Source organism: Panthera onca, chromosome B3 (genome assembly GCF_046562875.1).
Source record: "Panthera onca isolate mPanOnc1 chromosome B3, mPanOnc1 haplotype 2, whole genome shotgun sequence".
NCBI classification, from domain to species: domain Eukaryota; kingdom Metazoa; phylum Chordata; class Mammalia; order Carnivora; family Felidae; genus Panthera; species Panthera onca.
The window spans coordinates 89,709,935-89,724,388 of NC_138344.1; the positions used below are offsets into that span (position 1 = coordinate 89,709,935).

General features: G+C 37.3%; 1 protein-coding gene across 6 annotated transcripts in view; it reads left to right on the forward strand.

The window, feature by feature from the left end:
• Positions 1–14,454, forward strand: part of LRFN5 (leucine rich repeat and fibronectin type III domain containing 5) — a 250,850-nt gene that overhangs the window by 38,272 nt on the left and 198,124 nt on the right. The window contains exon 1 of one of the 6 annotated variants that reach the window (XM_060619595.3): positions 12,373–12,551. The exons of the other annotated variants lie outside the window; for them this stretch is intronic. The gene's annotated coding sequence lies outside the window, so the exon portion shown is untranslated. Of the gene's footprint in view, positions 1–12,372; positions 12,552–14,454 lie in introns of those variants that run through there. 6 annotated transcript variants of the gene reach the window in all.

A 14,454-nucleotide genomic window follows, 5' to 3' on the forward strand; every position in this document is an offset into this window, starting at 1 on the left:
GGGAAACAAGGATGATCCTAAGTAAAATGTATATTTCTGTCAGCATGAGTTTTATGTCCTTCCCTTGCTTCCTCCAACTTTCAGGCACTCTATTATTTGATAGTTCAATCTCAGACACCGAAGACCAGAACAGATGGAAGCTGAAATCCTGGGAGAACATTGGCTAAAGACACGGGTTTATCTTTCCTAAAGAAGACAAGCGCAGAGAATCTTAAAAGTGAGATGAGAAGAAATTTCAAGGATCATCTTTACCATTCCAAATTAAAGCACAAATTCTTTTTTATAGTCTTCTAAAAGCAGCTGTCTGCTTCCTTGAGAACAACCACAGCAAAGTAACTAATGTAATGGTTAATAGCTATTGCTGTGGGTAAGTCCAACTGGGTCTATCTCTTCTACCTTTGCTAGCTCAGAGAGCTTAACCTTTTTTATGATTCAGTTTCTTTGTAATATAGAGTTAGTAATAATGATACTTACTTCAGAGTGGTTGAGGAGATTAAAAGAGATGATGCACTTCAAGTATAGCATAGTGCCTGGAAGAAAACTCTCAATGCCTATTAGCAGTTGTTTTTATATGATTATATTGTTGGAGAGCTCATTAAAAAGTTTTCCCCGTATTTTAAGTCCCAAACAAGCATGCTTTTACAACTTAGAAGAGTTTATGCCTTTTGGAAGTTATTCAAAAGGACTGACCATTTCAAATGAGAACCATTTAAGTAAGGATTTCAGTACCTGTAACGTTTCTCTAAATCTTTCTAAGGCTAAAAAGTTATTTGATCTCTTCATATGTCATGATTTATCATTGGGACTGTTCTCCTCTTGGTACTGAGTATGCGTTAATATTTCTGTAGATAGTCAATGCGGTACTTGTAGAAGATTGGACAGGCAGAGTCAAGCAGAATAATCACCACCCTTTCCTATGTTCTCTGCTTCTGCTGCCGATGGCACTTTTGCATATGATGGCAGTTGCACATTTCATTTTAAACAGGTTGAGTTTTCTTGTTATGTTGAGGCAGTTGCACATGACGGTTTGAGCAGCATCACTGAAATCAAGTTTGCAGCCAACTCAAAATCTGAAATGATTTTATTCTCTGTCCCTATGATTGGATGCTATTGCCATGTTTCCTTCATCATGTATATCTTAGTTTTCGTTGATATATTTCTTTAAAAGTTTATTTATTTTAAGAGAGAGAGTACAAGTGGGGAAGAGGCAGAGAGAGAGAATCCCAAGCAGGCTGCACACCATCAGTACAGAACCCGATGAGGGGCCCGAACCCACGAACCACGAGATCATAACCTGAGCTGAAGTCAGGTGCTTAACCGACTACGCCACCCAGGCTCCCCTTTAATTGATATTTTTAAGTCTTAGTTAAGAAATTTCCCTCTATTCCTATAAAAATAATTGAAGCCCCTGAGAACATCTTGTCTTTTACCAGACTAGAGCAAGTATTGCCTCAGTTTCCTGGTGAGGATATTCAAAGGGGAAGGAGAAATAGTGTTCCCTAGACAAGGCAGAAGTCTCAGGGACACAAACTTCCTGTTTCCATCCCATTTCCCAGGCTCACTTCCCCCTGTAACTAACCCCCAAAATTCTTTCCTTAGCTATGTAAGATAATATGAGAAATCTGCCTACTAATTATGCTCTGATGAGCTCACAGTATCAGTTTACATGGGGGCTAATTTTTTTTTTAATGTTAGTATATCCTCAATTGTGTTAGAAAGTTTAGTTCAACTTAGTGAATATTTATTGAGTATCTATGCTGTGCAACACTGTGCTCCCTGCCATTTGGGGGATCTCTCCTCACAAAGCACCTTTGATAATGGCCGTGGGCCTCAATACAAGTTTGGGAGCCACCTTCTTGTGGACTAGTGTGACTGACAGGATGTTTCCCAAGAGCCTTCAAGTCTAATTGATTTAGAGTTGGATCAAGGCAGAACCTGTGCAGTCACCACCATTAACAAATGTAAATTTACACAAGGGCTGAGAGTATTCAGAGAACTCTAGGACTCCATTGGTTTTCCGGGAGTCTGTGAGGAAGTAGAAGACATAACTGGAAAGGTGAGTTTGATGAAAGAGTTTTGAAGTGTAGATGTGCATATTATGCTTTTATTGTTATACATCCATATAGGCACCTAGACATTAGCTCAAAGATTATTTCAAGAATTGGCTCCCACCTTCTTTGAGCCCTGTCTCATCAAGTTCCCCTGTAGTTTATACTTTGTTGGTTTTACAACCAATAGCCTCTCTCATCCTGCTATTATAATTTATGTATTCGGACATCATGAAGAGATTTTGTTTCTGCATATCCTAAAATGCTTTCAGTGGTCACCACTCACCATATCACAGGAACAAAAGATGACACATAACAATCCCTGGCTAGGTACCCAGAATATGGATCATATAATGGGCCTGTGGCCCCAGGCTATCTGGAAAAGCATATCAGTCATCAAATATCAGAAAAAAGGAATTTGAACATTACTCTATAAATATTTTATGTTATGGAGGAATTTGGGCAAGAAGTATTATGACCAGCAATTTCACGTGGATAACAATACACAGGAGATGGGATTTGGGTTCCTCAGGAGACCTGCAGTAGGTATGAGCAGAAGACCAAGAGGCCATGAAGAAGCACAATCCACAGACACTGGCAAATGAAAGGGGAAGAGAAAAGGAGGAAAGGATTAGTTGAAATGATACTATGGGTTTTTTGTCTGATTCATTAATGGAAGAATTATGACTTTAACAAGGGTAATAAAGGCTGGAGAATCTGGGTCATCAAGAAGAGGGAAGGCCAGTTTAGACATGCTGATTTTAAGGTGATTTTTCAGTTGCAAGTAGGATAAGATCAGGATACTTTAATATAAAATAAAAGTAAAAAGAGAGGCCAAAGCTGGATCAAGAGATTTGGGGTCAATTAGAGAAATTTTGAAGTGATTAGATGGATAAGCCTATCAATTGGGAACAAATTGAGAGGAATGGACCTACATGGTAGGGAGAATAATGACAAATTTTAAATAACAGGAGGAGCAATATCCAAACCCAGGGAATTTCATGAAGAGTAAAGATTACGTAGGCAAATAGAAGTGAATACAATCATAGCTAATAAGAATAATGACCAAAGAGAACTATTCAGCTTAGTAGTTTGAGATCTATCTCTATGTAAACCCGTTTTAACTTATCTGCATCTGTATCTTTCTCTATATTTTCATATTGTTTTAACACTTTTTAAAAATAGGAATACACTTTTGAAGCTAATATCCAAGCTATGTGAGCATCATGTCTAGTGGGTAACCATCAAATCCATTATTGGAAATCAAACAATAGCAGTGATTATTGTTATCACCAATACTATTTAACAAGGTTCTGGAATATGCCTAGCTGGCTCAGTTGGTAGAGCATGTGACTTTTGATCTGAGGGTCTTGAGTTTGAGCCCCACACTGGGCATAGAGATTACTTAAAAAAAACAAAAGAAAATAAAATTAGCAAGGTTTTGGAATGGAAATTATCATTATTGTTTTATATTGTTCTCATTGAAGTATACTAGAAAAAAAATAAGTGTTGGAAATCAAATTTCTGTTTATTATTTTTTTAAATTTTTTTTAACGTTTATTTTATTTTTGAGACAGAGAGAGACAGAGCGTGAATGGGGGAGGGTCAGCGAGAGGGAGACACAGAATCTGAAACAGGCTCCAGGCTCTGAACTGTCAGCACAGAGCCTGATGCGGGGCTTGAACTCACTGACCGTGAGATCATGACCTGAGCCGAAGTCAGCCGCTTAACTGACTGAGCCACCCAGGCGCCCCAAGTTCTGTTTATTATTAATTGCAGATTAATTTTTCAATCTGGAATTCTCCCCAAATCAATAAATATATTAGAAATACTAGGGATTGATTCATATGCCTGGTCAGAATATAAATATGTACAATTGAGGAGGTTGCTTTTGAAAATCAGCAATAATAAAATGCTTCTGTTGTCAAAATAGTAACAAAAGCATAGTATACCCGAGAATGATAGCAACCAGATATATAGAATTTTTTAAGTAAATAAAACTGTAAGATATCATGAGGGAAACTTAAGATACAAATAAATGGCATTAACAACTCTTTTGGGTAAGATGTCCCAATATTTTAAAGATATCATTTCTCCCAAAATATTTTATTCATTTATTAGAGTCCCTGTATCACCCACTCCCTACAAATCTTTTTCTGGGACATGACCAAATAATTCCCAATTTCATTTGAAGAATAAACCTGTATGTTGAAAGAATAAATCAGGAAAATTATGGCAAAGAATAATAATAATATAAAACTTGCTCTGTTAACATGTCAGTTTCTAACATGTAATTAAAATATTGATGAAAAGGGGGCACCTGGGTAGCTTAGTTGGTTAAGCATCTGACTCTGGATTTCGGCTCAGGTCATGATCTCGCAGTTTCGTGAGTTTGAGCCCCGGCACAGACTCTGCTTGGAATTCTCTCCCTCCCTCTCTCTCTGCCCCTCCCCTGCTCACGCTGTCTGTGTCTCTCTCAAAAGTAAGTAAATTAACTTAAAAAAATAATATTGATGAAAAAATTGACAAGGAATTCATTGGGACTAAAAAGTCATAAGGGAAGCAGGCCCAAGTAAATATGGCAATTTACTTTTGAGGCTAGAATTTTTACAATCTTGAGAAAAAATTAGATTATTTAGTAAATAGTGTTGACGTAATTTTAAATTTGGAAAATACTTAGAGAAGATATTTATTTATCACCATAGGTCAAAATAAACATTCAGGTATTAAATATTTAGCTATTCAAGTACTAAAATAAAAAGAAGTGAATAAAATTTATTTTTGTAGTGCTTAAAGCAAGAATCATTAAGAAAAAAAGATTTCAGTATGTAAACATTATTTTCTTTGTTAAAAAACAGAAACAAAGTTAATAAGTCAATGATATACTAGTTAAAGATATTTGCATTGCATATGAAGGACAAAGATTTAATATGTCCATGATATAAATAAAAACATGACAATATAAAAAGGACCAGCAATGATTAGGCAATTTATAATAGGCAAAATGGTCAAAGCCAATAACAATGAACATATAACTAAATTCATTGGCAGTCAAATATGTGCCTCAGTGCACAAATATGTGCAAGTCTGTGAGCAAATGGGAATTTACATGAACTCCTTGTTGGAAGATAAATTGATAGGTCCTTTTGAAGGGCCACCTGATTATATGTATAAAATTTGAAGGTAAATAAAACTTTTAGTTCAAAAAATCCACACTGAGAAATATCTGTTAAAAATAATTTTAAAAAATATGAATACCAAAATATATTATAAAACTAGAAAAGAAAAGCATCTTAAATTATACAAGTCATGGTTAAGTTAAAGTACATTGCTGTATACAAATACACGCACATACACACACACGTACTGGAATATGGTGCGGCTACCAAATACTTAAACTAACATGTCTACAATATACACTTAGGTAAATACTACAGGCTACATGTGTAATACAATCCGATTAGGTAAAAAAGAGACAGGTAGAGGAAAAGGGAGAGAGACATGATTTTAATATGCAGTTGCTGGAAATATATACACCAAAATCACAAAAATGATGCTGGGCCTATAAATTATTTTCATTTTCTTCTTTGTACTCTTTTGTATATAAAATAAGCATATATTAATTTGTGGCTGGAGACATAAGCCTATTTATAAGTATTGTCTTATTTATTTTGACATGAAAACAGCAAATACATTCTGTCCTCAGCTCATGGAAAGAGAGCAAATTGTGCAGATTATTTGCTATTACAACACTGTCAAGAATCCTCCACAACCACAGTCAATTTGAGCTTCTTTAATGGAAACTTTTAATGAGTGTTCGAGTTACGCTATACTAATGCAGTGTTACTCAGATGACTTTCGCAGATAATGTTGAGATCATTTTAAATTTGGAAAACATTTAAGGTAAGATATTTACTTATCACCAGAGATCAAAATAAAGACCCAAATATAAAATATTTAGGTATTCAAATACTAGGATAAAATGAGGTGAACAAATTGTACTTTTGTAGTGCTCCAAGGCAAGAATCATGAAGAATTTCAGATTTCATTTCTTAAACATTATGTTTTTCTTTTTGATAAAAAGAAATGAAAACACAGTTAATAAGCAAATGATAAGTTGGTAAAAGATATTCTTAGTGTAGATGAGAGACAAAAGTTTGATATATCCATGATATAAAGAGAAATATAACATTATAAAAAGACTCTTAGGATGGAATGATCTCCATGTGTTGAAAGGGCAGAAGAAGGTGATTGTGTCTAAAATGGTGTGATAAAAGAAAGTGGAGGGAGGGATTGTGTTCAGAGACAGAGAGAGAGAGAGAGAGAGACGCCTTCAGATTATAGAGAGATTTGAGAGTTTCACTGTAAAGTTTAGGTTTTAAGTGTAAGTATATTCCATTGAAAATTTGAGGCAGGAGAGTAACTTGACCCCCTAAACGCTTAAGAAAGATCACTCTTACTCAGAAGGGAGGCTGGGTGAGGAGTATGGAGACCAACAGAATGGCTGCTCTACTGGTATTGGAAAGAGGTAAAGATGGACTCCAGAAGGGCTGGAGAAGTGGAAATGGAGAGAAGTCACCAAATTTCGGATATATTTTGGAAATACAGCTGACAGGTCATGCTGAGTGAAACAGTAATGTTCAACCACTGAGTTTTTTGTTTTTCTAATTGAGGTATAGTTGACATAACATTATATTAATTTCAGGTGTACAACCTAATTCAATATTTATAAGTATTGCAAAATAATCACCCCAAGAAGTCTTGTTAACATCTGTCAACAGTTACAATTTTTTTTCTTATTATGAAAACTTTTGCAATCCATTTTCCTACTACTTTCAAATGTGCCATACAGTATTTTTAACTATAGTCATACTTCTGTACATTACATTCCCATGACTTATTCATTTTACAACTAGAAATTTGTACCTTTTGATCCCCTTCACTCATTTCATTTACCTCCCAGTCTCTTGGCTAAGGTAACCATCAATCTGTTATCTATATCTATGAGGTCGGTTTTTTGCCCTTTTTAAAATTTTTATTTTAGATACCGCATATCAACGAGATCATGCAGCATTTACCTGTTTCTGTTTGACTTAAATCACTTAGCATAATATCACCAAAGTTTATATGTGTTTTTGCCAATAGCAAGATTTTATCCTTTTTTATGGCTGAATAATATCCTATATATATATATACACACACACACATATATATGTATATATATATATACAAGAAAATGTTGTGTGTGTATGTATATATATATATATATATATACATGTATATACATCCATTTATTTTGAACACTTATGTTGCTTCCATGTCTTAGGTGTTGTAAATAATGCTGTAATGGGAGTGCAGGTAATCTTTATGAGATACTGATTTTATGTCCTTCTGATAAATATCCAGAAGTAGGATTACTGGATCATGTGGTAGTAGTCCTATTTTTAATTTTTTGACTAATCTCATACTGCTTCTCATAGTGGCTGCACCAATTTATATTTCCACCAAAAGTGTACAAGAGTTCTCTTTTCTCTACATCCTTGCCAACACTTGTTATTGCTTGTCTTTTAAAAAAAAAATTTTTTTTAACATTTTATTTATTTTTGAGAGACCGAGCACTAGTGGGGGAGGGGAAGAGAGAGAGGGAGACACAGAATCTGAAGCAGGCTCCAGGCTCTGAGCTGTCAGCACAGAGCCGGATGCGGGGCTCAAACTTGCAAACCGTGAGATCATTGCCTGAGCCGAAGTTGGACACTCAACCAACTGAGCCACCCAGGTGCCCTTGCTTGTCTTTTTGATACTAGCCACTCTGTTAGGTGTGAGATGATATCTCATTGTGGTTTTGGTTTGCATTCCCCTGGTGATTAGTGATGTTGAACACCTTTTCATATACCTGTTGGCCATCTATATGTTTCTCTGGAAAAATGTCTATTCAGATCCTCTGCCCATTTTTTAAATCATGTTGTTTGGTTTTGCTATTGATTTGTATTAGTTCATTTTATATTTAGATATTAATTACTTATCAGATATGTAACTTGAAAACATTTTCTCCCATTCTGTAGGTTGCCTTTTCATTTGTTGATGGTTTCCTTCTCTGTGCAACCTACAGAATGGGAGAAAATGAAATGAATGTTGTCTGAGCAAGAAGGATGTTGAAAATGTGAAGAAGGTGATGAATAATGAAAATCTGATAAGGTAGAGAAGAGGCCTCCATAAGATCAGAAAACTGTTGAAGTGATCATTTTAGAAGAGTGACTGGGAAGGATTGGATGTGATAGTCAGATAGGAGGTGCTATTCTCAGTTATGAGAGGTCTGTTGTACAACCATATGCTTGAGTGACTGAGGTATGATGGAAGAAAATATCACTGAGCCAAAGATACAAGGAAATAAAAGGCCATGGTGTTAGATGGATCATATTTCTGACTTTAAATGTAGCTAAGAATGATGAGGGTGTCATTTGTAGATGAGGATACAGTAAACCAGGAACCAAAAATCATGATTGAATGAGGAATATGATACAAAGAATGTCAGCTGGTGAGAACAACTGGGAAAGATATGGAATGGAAAAGTCTGATGACATGCATTTCAAAGGAGTTGGGGTTTTGAAAGCGGGAGGAAACAGTTAAAAAATACCAGGGAAGAGCAAAGAGGACACTTACTCTACCTCTATGCTTTTCTTACTCTCCTTATTTACTTCCTCTACTTCTGTGTATCAGAGGAGGAAAAAGCCTCTTCTTGAGAAGGGGAAGGAGAAGCATGTCTTCAAGAAGAGCCAAGTATCAGAGTAATAAGTTGAAGTGAATTTCAGAGAAAAATTAGAGAATCAGAGAGCAAGTTTTAAAGGGAATAATAGTAAGTCTTGTGAGGGAATACAATACAATAATTGAACTATATTGTTTTAAATACAATAATCACAACAATTGGTGTTTTAATGATGGATGAGTGAGGAATAGTTGTAAGGAATCATAGCAATATCTCTGGTCCTTAGGTCTGGATGTTATTTAAAATATCAGGGAACCTACCACCAGGGACTAATGAAATTTTGTCAAGGAAGGAAAAACTTGCAGTGACCATTCAAGGAAGTTGTTTGTAGTCTTGGGAGAATGAATGCATGAAAAAGGAGGTGATTGAAGAAGGGCTGGACTCTGGGTGGAGGAGGGCTCTGGATTTTCCTGTGGCTGGAGGTATTTTTAAGTCATTGTAGAACATAAGTCAGGAAGGTATCTGTCATCTCCTGAATTGCTTAAATCAGTGTCAATGCCAACCACCATCTAATGGGCTTTCCTGTACGACAAAGGCTGGAAGAATAAAGGCTATAGTACCCAGCCAAATTTCAACAGAGTTTCTGTATGTGTTTTAGATTTTGTCAATCAAATGGATTTGAGTATGAATTGAATTTGGAACTGAGTTAAGGGGAGGAGGGCACAGGAAGAAAGCCATCGTCATTCTGCTGGTACAGATGGCGAGAGGGCAAAATGCTTGTGCAGTTGGCAGTTCCCAGCCCCAACACCTGGTTTTAGTGGAAATAGTAGCAGCTCCTTTGCATTATTTTTGGAAGCATAGCTTGGAATCTGCCTCTTGGGCCCTGTCAGTGGATTTTTAAAAAGTCATCTCTATACCCAATGTGGGGCTCGAATTTACAACCCTGAAATCAAGAGCTGCATTCTCTACTGACTGAATCAGCCAGGTGCCCCTCTCTTAGTGATTAAAAAAATATTTTTTAATGTTTATTTTATTTTTGAGAAAGAGAGAGAGAGAGAGAGCGCACGCAGGGGAGGGGCAGAGAGAGAGAGAGAGAGAGAGAGAGAGAATCTGAAGCAAGCTCTAGGCTCTGAGCTGTCAGCATAGAACCTGACCCTGGGCTAGAATCATGAACAGTGAGATCACGACCTGAGCTGAAGTTGGCACTTAACCGATGGAGCCATCCAGGTGACCCATCTCAGTGATTTTTTTAAACCATTGTATATCCTATGATAAATGTCCTTTGCTTAAACTACCAGAGTGAATTCTTTCCTTTCCTAAAACCACCCCTCCCCAATGCAGATGATTCACCTGAGGTTGGGCAGCCGATCTAATATTACATTGGTTGGGAAGTTAAGAAGTATTAACTAGGATCATCAAATTTTCTCTCATGATTTTTTTTTAGAAATAAAGTCATTTATGAGAGATAATGGATGTTACTTACAAAATTTTTTTTAATCTTTATTTATTTTGAGAGAGAGACAGAGTGTGAGCAGGGGAGGGAGACACAGAATCAGAAACAGGCTCTAGGCCCTGAGCTGTCGGCACTGAGCCCAACATGGGGCTTGAACTCACGAACCATGAGATCATGACCTGAGCCGAAGTCGGACGCTTAACCGACTGAGCCACCCAGGCTACCCCATGGATGTTACTTATAAAAGGTGAGCCTCATTCACTGGATAATTGGAGAGAGATAATCTTGAGTGCATTAGTAGTGTGTGTGTGTGTGTGTGTGTGTGTGTGTGTGTGTGTATGCACATGTGCATACGTACTCATGTAAGCATATGTCTCTGAAATATTGCTGAGTAGCTTAGAAATGCTATAAAGTGACTCTTGATCATGACACTGTTTTCCCAGAATCAGAAACTGCCCTCACCAACATACTATCGATTATTTTCTCCTATTCACCTTTCTATTCTCAATTAGACAGAAATGTTACTTGAAACAAGTCACTCATTAATTTCTGAGATATTTATGGTAAAGCCTATGTGTGTGTCAGCCAGTAGGCTAGGTGTTGGGAATACAGGTAAGGAATGAACAGACAGGATCCTTGACTGCATCAAGCTTTCTGTCTGCTACAGAGGTAGATGCTAACAAAACATATTAATTAAATATGATGAATATTTTGAACAGGGAAGACTTGGGTTTAGGGAACAACTTCAATAGGGGGATGTAAGCTTGTGTAGGTGGTTCTTCTTAGGGAAGTTTGCTGCCAACTGATTTCTGACAGATGTAATAGGTTTAACAATACATACGGTAGCAAACGCAAATCTCAAAGGCTTGACTTAACAAAAATTTATTTCTTGCTCCCTTGAAGCAAATGGAGGTTGATTGGGTGGCTTTCCTCTCAGTGTGAACCCCCATATCCTTTCCTTTCTTCCCATTTCTCTGTTTTCTCTAGGGTCTCCTCAGATTCCCCTGCTGCATCGACAGAATTCAGCTGCCCAAAGAACTGAGCCGATTTGAGCAAGATTGTGTATCTGATACTTAATAATTTCAACCTAAAAGAGATTGCTCACATTCCACAGAGAGCAGTCACATGGGCCTGCGGAGATGCACGGGCAGGGTGGAACAGAGGCATTTGGGAAACACAGTCCTTGACAGAGTAACTGCTTCCCAGTACTCTGCAAAAGAGGGAGACATTTACCAGTTTAGTAGCTAGTTGTCTCTGCCACAGGAACAGAAACAAACACACTTGCATTTTTGAGAGATAACTAGCCTCATAAAAAGCTGACTTAGAGAACAATATGACTGAAAGTGAACTGTTACTATTATTAACTTTAGTACCTTTGAGAAAATGCTGGGCTTAAATAGATATTTTCATCCAGCACATAGAAAATCTAACCCTTTAAATTTGGGTCAGAGATTAAAGTGAATAGTGGGTATGATGTGCTCTGGGAGCTAATGCTAGTGTTCTCTGGAAGTAATCTCCTAGAATTTAACCCATGACCCCATTTACAAACTTGAAATATTTAGGAGAATCCCAGTGGTAGAAAAAAAGTGAATTTGACACAAATTCTACTTTCAGTTATTGTGTAATCTTCAAATTTAACCATTGTTATTGACATGTTTTTATATTAAATTTCTAATATCTGAGAAATCAATGCAAACAATGGAGAAAAGCTACAGAATTTGAATTGTTACAGAAGAATTGCAGGGTACAAAAAACTCAGTAGTAATACAAATGGGCCTGGGACAGCAAATTTTTTTTCTTTTTTACTTTTTAAAGTTTTTTAAATGTTTCAAAATTTCTAATGTTTTTAGAAAGCAGACTGTGATAGTGTGATTTGTAATAAAAAAATATATGTATCTGGTCTTTGTCCCTGTATTTTGGCACTGAGCTCCTAAAACTCTTGGAATTTCCAGACAGAAGCAGCAAAGGTGTTTCTTGTTATGTTAATGGAGTGACTGTTAGACCCCCCCCCCCCCCCCCACCTGAGGATGGCAGCTGGTTGCCAGGAGAACCAACGTTTGATTGAGAGTTGGAACTCTAAGTCCCACCCCTGAGCTCTGGGGAGGGGCAAGGGCCTGGAAACTGAAACAACTGCCCAAGGCTAACGATTTAATCAATCATGACTGTGAAATGAAGCCTCCTTAAAAACCCAAAAGGGCAGGGTTCAGTTTCCTGGTTGGTGCATGCTGGGGGAGTGGCCTCCGGGAGAGGGTATGGATGCTCCTAGCTCTTTCCCTCTCCCTTGCCCTATGCATCCCTTCAGCCTGGCGGTTCCTGAGTTATATCTTTACCATAAACTGGCACTCTAGTAAGTAAAATGTTTCTCTGAGTTTTGTGAGCTGCTCTAATAGGTTAATTGCATCCAAGGAGGAGGTTTTGGAGCCTCTGATTTATAGCAGGTCGGTCAGAAGCAATGGTAACAACCTGGGCTTGTGCCTGGGCATCTTAAGTAGGAGGGGGTGGGGGATAGTCCTGTATGTAGGACTGATGCTATCTATCTCTGGGTAGATAGTGTCTGAATTGAATTGAATTGTAGGACACCTTACGGTGTTTGAGAATTGCTGGTTGGTGTGAGGAAGCCTTCACACACACATGTTGGGTCCAGGAACCCAAAATAGAGCCTTTTCTCCAACTATTTTTGAAAAAAAAAATTAGCAGTAAAGCTGAAAAAATACATTTCCAATAAATTTTCCTCGAGATGAGTAATATTTTGTCACATATTTGTTCCCTCTTCCTGTTTCTTTCTCAGATAAATGGATAGCTAGCTAGCTAGAGATACAAGTGTTTTGCTGACTAGATGAGCTATTGTAGTTATCATGACCCAAGACCTCTATATACTTGAGTGTAAATCTCCTCTAAGAACCAGGACATCCTCCCATATAAAAATAATACAGTTTGCCATGCAAGAAATGTAACACAAATGTGATACTCTTATCTAAATACAGCGTGCGTTCAAAGTTCTCTAATTGTCTAGTCATGTCATTTATAGCTAGCTTTTAACCTAATCTGGGATGCAAACAGAGATCATGCCTTGCACTTAGTTATTGGGATGGCTTTCTCTGCCTTTAAAAATAATATTTTAATGGCATTGACATTTTTGAGGGGTCCAAGCTAGTCTTTGCAAAATGTTTCTGAGTCTCGTTTGTCTGGTCATTTCCTCATGAGTAGGTTCAAGTTGAACATTTGTCATAGGGTATTGCATTAAGACGCCTGTGATACTAGTTTCCCCCATTATTGCTGATGTCACGTGTCTATGTAGTTAACAGTGGTGTCTGACTTACTTCTCCATTGGAAAGCTACTACCTTTTTCCCTTTTGTCATTGATAAGTAATCAGAGAGATGATATTTTAGGAATATGTAAAAATCGCTTTCCTTGACAACTTTAATCCTATTGAAGAACATTGACTAAACTGAAGGGTTAAAAGCTTATGGCAAAGTGATTATTTCTATTTTGATTGTTCCCGTGTCACTCCTTCCCTACACACTACCTGTCTCTCTTGTTTTGTCCGGCCCTCTTTTCCTTCCTTCCTTCCTTCCTTCCTTCCTTCCTTTTTCCCTTTCCTTCTGTGACTTCACTGCAGAGTCATGGATTCAATGCTTTATACCTACTGTGATCTCAGTTTCCTTTTCTATAATTCCACTAGGCAAAGACATTGTGGTGGTGTCTACCACATCTGAGATACGTTGCTGCCTCCCACACAGTAAAATGTATGTCATATGCAGAGTTGATTTGGGGAGAGCACACAGAATGATGCCCTGTACATGATAGTTATGAAGTATGTATATCCTTTTGATACAACTTCTCAGTTTTCCAGTATTTCCTTACTTCTGGCACAAGAAGGTTGCTTTGTCCTCTTCCTACCAGTCTTGTTATCAGTTATGTCTGCAGGAATTCTAGTTCTTCTTAATAGGATCTGTGTTTAGAAACCAAGGTCTGAGCATTAGGTTTAATGATGTCTTTTAAAAAAACAGCCTTATAACAACAAGTAGAAAATAAGTGAGGGCAGGGCATTCCTACAGTACTGCTATTGTAGTAGCATAGGTATTTTTAGGTCACTGGAATTTATCTAGAGAGCAGTGTGTTCAGTGGCTAGGAGTGTGCACTCTACCACCACATTACACAGTTGTTGTTGTTGTTTTCCAAGCTGCGCCTGATCTACCTTTGTGACTTACTAAGTTATTTTATCTCTGTACGCCTTTGCCTCTTCATC